The following is a 9,818-nucleotide window of genomic DNA, read 5'->3' on the forward strand; positions in this document are numbered from 1 at the left end:
CCATTAATCACCAATGTGCACAAGTCGAAGACATGAGATTAATTGAAGTGCACGGTGGAAATAATGAAAAAACATAAACAGTTGAAAAGATGAAATACTGCAAGGCACCAGTGTAGTAAAGATAAAAAGCCTTTGATTAACTGGGCTAAGTCATTGAAGTTATTAAAAGTGATTACATGTTTCAGCTGCACAGCCTTCCCTGAAGAAGACTGTGTAGCTGAAACACAGATCTATTATATTGACATTATCTTGCAACAAGTATTACTATCTAATGCTAAGTCCACAAGTTTCCTTTTGATTGTCTCCATTGTTTTTTCTACCTCTTCAACCATGGAGATCTGTTGTTTGTTGCACATGAAATGTGGTCTAACCTGCTGGATCACAGTTGTTCGAAAGCATTTGACCATGTGAGCATTTACACTATGCAGCAATGTGGTCAAATGTGTTTGACCATCACTGAATGTAGTTCAAAGTGGACAATTTCAAAACATGTTGTCTACTTGTGTCAATACTTACTATTGGCGATTTTCCACTGCATAGTACGGCTCGGTACACATTTGGGGGGTTTTCCACTGGGCACAGTACCTGGTACCTGGTACTTTTTTTAGTACCACCTCGGCTGAGGTTCCAAGTGAACCGTACCATTACCAAAACGTAAACTCTGCTGATCACGGATTGGCTGGAGAGAATCGTCACTACCTGCATCGCTGAACTTGCGTCACAAGCACAACAGAACCATTAGATTTAAATCAACACAGCCAGCGAAGGACCAAACGCAACTGTTTTGAATGAGTGCACCTTTTTTTTAACAACCAAAAAGTGGCTGTTTGGTTGTCTGTTGAGGAAGTACAGACATTCCTCTTGTTGATAGCAGAGGAGCGGATACAGCGAGAGCTTGATGGGGTGATGGGGAATGAAAAAGTGTTTCATGAATCGTGGCAGTAGAGGTGGAGCAACAATAACGACATGTGAATAATCCCGCCCACTCTAAAGCGGCATAGAACTGCAGTGGAAACGCAAACCGTGCCATGCCGTGCTATACTGAACTGTGCCGAGTCATACCACGCAGTGTCCATGAAGTAGTCTGAGAGGAATTGTGCTGAACCTTTTCAATGTTTGTCATTTTTTTACTTTGTCTATTCTGAACTCATTATGGGTGTTTGTATTAAAGGGGTCATATGATGCAATTAAAATTTTTCCTTTCTCTTTGGTTTGTTACAAGCTCTTGGTGCATAAAGAAGATCTGTAAAGTTGCAAAGACTAAAGTCTCAAATCCAAAGAGATATTCTTTATAAAAGTAAAGAGTCAACCACACACTCCTAAAATGGCTCATTCTAACACCCCCACGTCTATGTCATGATGTGGGAAGATTTGCATAACGCTGTCCAAATGTTCATGCAAAGAAAGAATGTGTAACTTTTATTCTCGCTGTTGCCACCGGCGCAATGTTCTGGAGATGCTGTGTGTTTCTTTGTGAAAGCGAGACTACTTTGTTTGGCCATCCAAAAGAGGACTCAACTAGAAATCAGTGGTTAAGTTGTATTTACAAAACTGTTTTTGCCTGGACGCTTCTGACTCACAGTCCATAAGTACATTTACATATTTAAAGAATTTGCCACTGATGATTCAAACGTGAGTTTTGAACAGTGTAGAGTAGTGCTTGTTGTTTTTCGTTTCTCTGATCACAAATGCAGACATGGTTTTATGTTTACACAGCACGATACGCAACACATAAAAAGACAGTATTAAGTCATTATAATCAGTATTTATGTGCCCACTGGATGCTAAAAATGCCTTGTTTTTAGTGGATTTCGTTGGTTTTGTCTTGTTGCGCTGGGACTTTGCATCACAGTATGTTAAGTGGCATAACATTTCCGTCACATACTTGAGGCATTCAGCCAATCACAAAGCACTGGATAGCTGGCCAGTCAGAGCACACCTCGCTTTTCAGAACGGTGAGCTGTGTAAAAATCAATGAGTTTCAGAAAGGCGGGGCATAGAGGAGCAACAATAATGTACATTATGTGAAAAAAAATGTTAACCTTAAACCGCATAAACACATTACATTACACCAAATACACCAAGTAATGTTATTTTTAGCAAAGTCATATGACCCCTTTAACTTTTACAGATCCTCCCATATAGTCTTGGAATATACGAAACATTAGACATTTATATATGATACCACAGACATAGTAGTACAACTCAGCCCACCCCCAAACGTGATTTTAAGGGGGGCCCGAGTCAATATGCCTGTTCCGGGGGCCCAGAAACCATAGCGGTGCCACTGTTTTTAGGACTCTTAGAAAATGCATTTTAGAATGGCTATGGTTTTGTGGGGGCAGGTCAGGTCAGTAGATATGCAAGTAGAGCAACCTGAACCATTTGATCATTACCACTGCAGTGCTGGTAATGTTAGGAAAATGACACCCTCTGCTTCCTGTTACTGTTGTTCCTGTTACTGTTACAGTCATGTCATTAGGAAATGTAATTACAGCTGTGAGTAGCTGTACAGGTGCACATATATTAAGGATGCATATAGGTATAGTCCATGGCTGAAGTCGGTCAGGAAGAGCAGTAACCTACTGTAGACAGAATTTCAGATGATCAGGTTTTAAGGTTTCTATAAAAGCTTGTTAGAAAAAGCCCCTCGATTAACCAACCATTCAGATGATTAAGGCAAGTACACATAATTATTTCAAGGATTTATACAGTGGAGCAGCTTATATGCAATAGATTTTATATTTCCATTTTTGGCATGTATTCAATATCCAGATGGTAGAGACAGAACTTCCATTTGCTGATATATGATGTGACCACCTCTGTTCTTTAGTGGAGGAATCTGGGAATATACTCCAATCTGTTATTTCAAAACAACCAACACTCTTGTGTCCAATAGAATTGTGGGCAGCATGTCGACATATAGTGCTGTTGTGCTTCAGGCATCCCGAGTTTGAGTCCCAGCTCGCAGACTTTTCCCCATTCCATCACCCTCTCTCTCCCACTTCACTTCCTGTCTCATTACTGTCCTATCATAATAAAGAAAAACAATAACAACACTGCATTGTTATCCTAAGTAGTAGACAGTATCTCTTTGTAAACAGGTAGTGTACAGAGTTTTGTTCAGTTCTTCAACTTTGCTTGTTGAAATTGAGCATATTGTTTCTTCTTTGATGTGTAACCATGTAATATTTGGAGAATCAGATAAACAACCTGTATCACACAGTGTGCTGGTAACACCCAGAAAGTCTTCCCTAAATTCTCCTCTATACTGTCTGCTTCCACTTTCTCCCCTTCCTCTCTGACTGGTTACGTCTTTGCCACTTTTTTTCCACTGACAAGGTAGAAACCAATTGTCTGCTCTAGACACACATAGAAACGTACATAACTCACATGCAACTCTTTTCTTCTCTCCTCTCTCAGAGTCTGATGTTTCCAAACTATTATACTAGGATGTTTCCTAGATTATATCTTTTCTCATTTTTCTCAAACCATCTCTGTTACACTCTTACCTGTTCTCACAGACAAAATGAACATATCTTATTCCACTGTAGTTTTCCCACAAGATTTAGGTTCAGTAATCCCCACTATAACCCCACTCAAACCAATACTTGACACTGCAGCAGATTTAAGTTCCAATTAATTTATTCAGCAGGGGCATTTCTCCATAGCCACTACAAGTGAATTCAAGACTCAAACCAATGATGTGGAATTGGTAAGTATTATAACTATCAGTTCTGAATTTCTGATTCTGTCAGAAACATTGGCAAAAAACATTCTTCAACTTTTTGGATTCCTTTCACAGAGCAACCTGCAGAATTCACTTAGACTACCATGCTCTTCTTTCCTGAAGCCTTATGACTGGCAAGAACATCAAGATCAACTGCCATCAATCTGCTTGACCTATCCGCTGGCTTTGCCATCATCAACCCATCATGTCCTATCAACCCTATCAGCATTTTGGATAAATGGTACTTCTCATTACTGCTTTGAATCATATCTTACAGGCATATCTGTAAAAGTTTCATGGAGGGGAGGAGTGTCTATATCACACATGACCAATAGGCTAAACACTAGAGTACCCTAGAGATCAATACTTGTCTCTCTCCTCTTATCTATGCCCGAGACTCGAACCCACAATGTTTGGGTTATAAGTCTGACTCTAACCATTATCCATGACTGCCCCTGACTGAAGGATGAAGGAATGTCATATCCAGGTCAACCTTGCAAAGGCTGAACTCATTGACGTACCAATCAGGCCATCAGTTGTATACAACAACACCACCAAACAGCTAAACCCAACAACAATAGCAGGCATCTTTTGTAAGTATTAAACAACCATCCAAACAACTGCCCAGTTTATGCTTTTTAACATAAAGAAAATTAGCACACTCCACTCTGATTATGCTGTGTAGTTCTGGGTCCAGACTCTTTTCATCCCAAAATGGAAAACTGGAATGCTTTACTATCGCCTTCCAGCTGTCATGACTTGCAGATGATTCAGAATGTTTAAGAGCATCTGGTCTTCAGTCAGCCAAAATTTTGCACCGTCACATCTCAGCTGACTGACTGCCTATAGGCATCTACATCAAATTCAAGGCTCTGATGCTAATGAACCAAACCACCTCCCTATGTTTCCCATACCCTGGAGTCAGTCAAAGAACACATGATGGTGCCATCACATTGTGGTACAAGGTCACTTCCAAAAGCCTTCATATTGTCCCTCTCCCTCAGCCTACATCTTAACAATGCAATCATGTCATCTTTAAGAAATGGCTAAAGACACATTTAGCATCCTCTAAACCAGTGTGTCAGGGTTAGGTCACTTTGGTCGGTTTATTCTTGGATTGGAGATAGAACACTGGCGCTCCTATTGTCTTGTCTTGTCATTATGAGCATGCGATTACGATTTTGGTTAGGCCATATGCGTTTCTGTCCACATTAGTAGTTTTGTGTGCAGAGCGTGATCTTTGGATCCCAACACTTCGGTCAAGTTTGGTTTTTGTTCTGTGTCATGATTCAGACATTCATGCTCTGTGTGTGTTGTCTTTTCTTTTTAGTGCATGGGATGAGTATTTACTCATTCTCCATGTGCTCTGTGGCCTGTAGCACAAAGCCAGTTTCAGTTTTTGCCCAGGTAAATCACGTTTAGTTTGAGCAAACTATGAGTTTTCAGGCCTAAGAAAATGGGTTTGTTTTGAGCAGGTTTTATCACCATGGTAACTTATCCTACACAACTACCCTGCTCTGGAGCCGGTTTTAATCTGGGTTAGAGATCGCAAACCCAAACTGGACCAATCAGCTATGAGCAAAATTACATATATCTGATGAAATGAAACCACTCCCTTGTATCTCTATCTCCAAATTAAAGCAGTTAGAAATTTCGAGACAAAATTGCCCGACTTTTGCGGCTTCTTATATCAAGCTTTGTGAGTCCGCTGATCCTGATCTAAACCAGGTTGGATTTGTTTGGTTTTGTCAACTCTGAACCTACTATGAAACTCTGACTTTGTTAATCTCACTTTGTGCTACAGGCCACTTGTCTCACTGTGCAAGTTTGTGTGTCTTTGAGTTTGCTTGGGCCAAACAATCTTCTGTCCATGTGTGTTGGTTTCTGTGTGGCACACGGTTCATGTTTACACTGTCCATGTAATTTTTTGTCTTGTGTTGGTTTGGTTTTCTTCACTGGTCATGTGTTCTTGTTTTTGTTTGGTGTGAGCACATGACTTTTCATGGTTGTTTCTATGTGCCATGTGCTCTCCTGTCTATTGTCTAACCCCGCCTTCTCTAACCCCTTCCAGTTCATCATCAATATTACCCTCTTCTGTCCTGTGCTGCCGTTCCTATTCTGCCTTGCACTGCCAAGCCCAGCTACTGATCCTGGTTTTCCCTACAGTATTGTTTTTGTTGTTTTATTTTAATTTTTGATTAAATAAAAGCACATATTGAACTCTGCATCTGAGTCCTTGCCCCTTCCCTTCTCAAACCCTGACACAGTGGTTCCCAACCGTGTTCCTGGCCCCTAACACTACACATTTTGAATGTTTCCACAATCACAAACAATCACAGTCACTATTCCCTAAATTAGTCCACTAATATAGTGCACTTGAAGGAGTGAAGGAAAATGAGTGTGCGAATTCGGACACTGAGTGCACTGAAAGGGCTGCTGCTGATATATGATGTGGAGTTGCAGGAGTTGATACGGCATGACCCTCGCAGTGTATTATGGGTATTCTGTAGCCATAGGGATATATCGCCCTCTGAAGGGCACTTCGGAGTGAAAACGATCATGGCCGCCATGTTAAAAGGGCCCTTCGGAATGAAGGATTTCGAAGGGTACAACTGATGGACACTTCGGGATCCCATGATCCTTTGCGCAGATTCTTTGCATGATGACGGTGCCTCTGTGTGGGCACGTGATGATGACGCAGAAGGGCACTTCAAGAAACAGTTGTTTGGTCCCCTACACCCTTCAAACCTTTGAATCTCTCACTCCGAAGGGTAAACCCTTTGAAGGGATTAGGGCATAGGGATGAGCCCTTCTGAATGTACTTCGGATGTACACCTGGGCTGCATCCAGTCCATTTTTTATGGCCTTCACTCCCAAACTTCCCTCCGTCTCATTTACTCAGATGTATATCATTGATTACATTGCATGAGTGCGTGTCTAAAAGTGGAGTGGAACGCAGCCCTGGGGTGCTTCTCAATATCCCTCCTCGTTTCCTCGTTCCTTCTTCCTCCATCTTATGACCCGGAAACTGATCAAGCTCAGCCATCTTGTAGGACATCTCAATGCTGTAATTGCACCAAGAGGAGGTGAAGATTGAGGAGTGAGGAGGATACAGAGGTGTATCCTATGCATCCTTTTCGGCAAAAAAAAAAAAACGATGCACATAAATTCTCCTCCCCCTTCACATCTGTCATAATAATTTACATTAATATTTTACCTTTGCAGTTTAAGTAAACCATACATGTCATATTTTAACATGGCATGCTTTATTAATATTTATTATGAATACCTTAAGTAACGAACTTCAACAACATAAGGGCAGATCCCTCTAGTGCAGCTGATGATAACTGACGCTTGAGTTGTCAAGAAGACTATTCCAATGTTCATCCTTTGATTCCTCCTTCCTCATTTCCTTTCCTTGCGTCCTTCCCTCATATCCTAAGGGGGTGGAGCTAGGACGCAAGGAAAGGAAACGAGGATGCAAAAATAAGAAATGAGAAGCGCCCCTGAAACCACTAAAAATGTCTGTCCCTGCAAATAGTGCCCTATTTAAGGGTATGAGGGCTATTTCGGACACAGCCTCGAAGACCTGACAAGCCGTGTGTCAGATAAAGTTGATCTAGCAAAATTTGCAGTGTTGAGCTCCAGGAACGCAGCTGGGAACAGCTGTTTAAATCAGGAGTGCCCTAACTCTCGGATGGCCAGTGTCCTGTAGATTTCCACTACAACCTGTTCCAACACACCTGCCTATACGTTTCTAGTAATCCTGAAGACCTTGATTAGCTGGTTCAGGTGTATTTAATTAGGATTGGAGCTAAACTCTGCTGGACATTGGCCTTGTAGGAGCAGGATTGGACACCCCTGCTGTAAAAGACGAAATGTAAATAAAAATGCTTATTTGCAGTGCCCTGTTTTATATTATGGGTAGATCAAGACAAAGAATGTAAAAAATATATATATATATATATATTTCTAACACAATACTAGCAGATATACTATTGCCATCAGAAACTGGCAAAGCAACCAAAGATACATAAAGCGACTCTGACATCATGTGACCCAGTGCTTCTCAAACCTGTCCAGGGGGGCACTGCATGTCTCTCTTATTGAACCCAACCATTTTGGGTGTGGCAGTCTCTGCTAACGAGTTGAATCAGGTGTGTTAGATGAGGGAGACATCCTAAATGTGTAGTGGTGGGGGTGCCTAGGACAGGTTTGAGGTACTTTAGTAACCAACCTGGATAAATAGGTATAGGTAATGGGAATTGGCAGTCAGTTTCAACCCTTAAAACATTGATTGGTCTACCTCAACTACAACTCAAACTCTGTCTCAGACAAAACATACAACAAATAGGCCTAGGTTTTTTTTTTTTTTTTTTTTTTTTTTTTTATAGAAAAGCTGTTAACACTTTGACCTGTAAGGTATTTACTGGTTCTTGGTCCTCTACAAGTCATCCTCAAGATTGAGACAAAACCCCAGATACCCATACACAGAAAGAGACTTCTACATTGTAGAATTGGCCAAAGGCTGTTTTTTTCCTGACAACATAAAAAGCCATTTAAAGGTTTTAAATGCTTTAGATGTTGATTAAATGGTAATATTTTTCTGTACAAATGTGTCCTTACTTTCTTACTCGTCTACTCTAAGCATTTATGTTGTGAACTTATCCACCATGCATAAAAATGATCACCATTTGCTGCTTGTTGGAATAACACTTGCTCATTTGTACACTGTTGTATTATATGCTGTACTGTGTAATCTTATATAGTGTTCTGTATGATCTTAATTGATATAATGTTTCCACACAATTCACAGACATTTTTGTTATTTCAGGCGAGGTAGACAACGGGAATAGACTCTTGAGACTTCTCTTACCTTAAGAGAATATCACAAGGGAGCTTGGTACTCCAAAACATTTGTGGATATCAGGTATCTAATGGACTTTCAAGGGCTACAGTGGAGAGAACAAAACTGATCTGTGAAACTTGCCCATGTGCCCCTTTCTGACTGAGAATATGTCACTGGATTTTTAAAATTCTCTTTTTCTTCTTTTGTAAGCTGTAAGTGTCCATTGACACATTGCCCCCTACCTCCCATTTGGACTCAATTCCTTGTACAATGACCTTTCTTAATAGTCTTATGTAAACCTTGACAAGTCTTATTTCCACCAGAGTCAAGTATATGTACTGTGTTTAAAATGTTTTGTATTGAGTAAAGGCTGATTTGTTTTGTTTTTAAATCAATTTCAGTGAGTGGCACAACAACACTGTGTTAAGATAAAAAGGTATAAGAGGTCCTAACTGTTTGCCAGAGTCTGTAGCCTACCAAAGTGAATGCAAGCTTATATTTTGGTAATACATATCAATATAGCGTAATTACATAATAGATACCCCATGTTCTCTGTTTATAATCATATATGACCAGATCTATTGGTTTTGATTTGACTTTTTTTTCCCCTGTTTAATTGTCCACTTTTACTATGAGTGACAGCTCTCTAGTATTGTATCAATGGCTCTTGGAGGTACAACTCTGGGAATAAGAGAGAGGGATTAAGTCTAAAAAATGTAAATTCTTTTAAGGATAATGGGTAAAGTGTTCTGGCCAATCAAGAACAGTCAACATCAAGAAGACTAGGGGGAAATGAAAACCGTTTCAGTCCCTGAACAAAGGAGAGCCTTTCTCTAGGTGGTGCATGCATGCATGCATCTTTGCCAGGACCTCCCTTGGGGTTAAAAGACAAGCATTTACATTAATTGAGCCTACGACTTGCTCAAAGGAAAGAAGTGAATGAGTGGTCTCAGTGCCAGGTTTTTTAAAATATATAATTATTTTATTTTAAGACTCCTTATATTAATCTGATGTATGACCTTAAACCTTAAGCAAGAGGAGCCACATTAAAATATCATTAGTTGTTTATTACAATTGCCATTTTCAAATCTAAAATGTTTCCTGTAACACAGGTAACATTCCACATTTCTAATTAAGTGTTTACAGTAGGTTGGGTGCAAAGGTGTGGTTGGCTCCAAAATCGGTTTTGTGCCATTTTTTGTCCCTGTACATTTAGCAGCAGTATGGTAACTATGGAAT

The sequence above is a fragment of the Cyprinus carpio genome, chromosome B16 (genome assembly GCF_018340385.1).
Source record: "Cyprinus carpio isolate SPL01 chromosome B16, ASM1834038v1, whole genome shotgun sequence".
Lineage (NCBI taxonomy): Eukaryota > Metazoa > Chordata > Actinopteri > Cypriniformes > Cyprinidae > Cyprinus > Cyprinus carpio.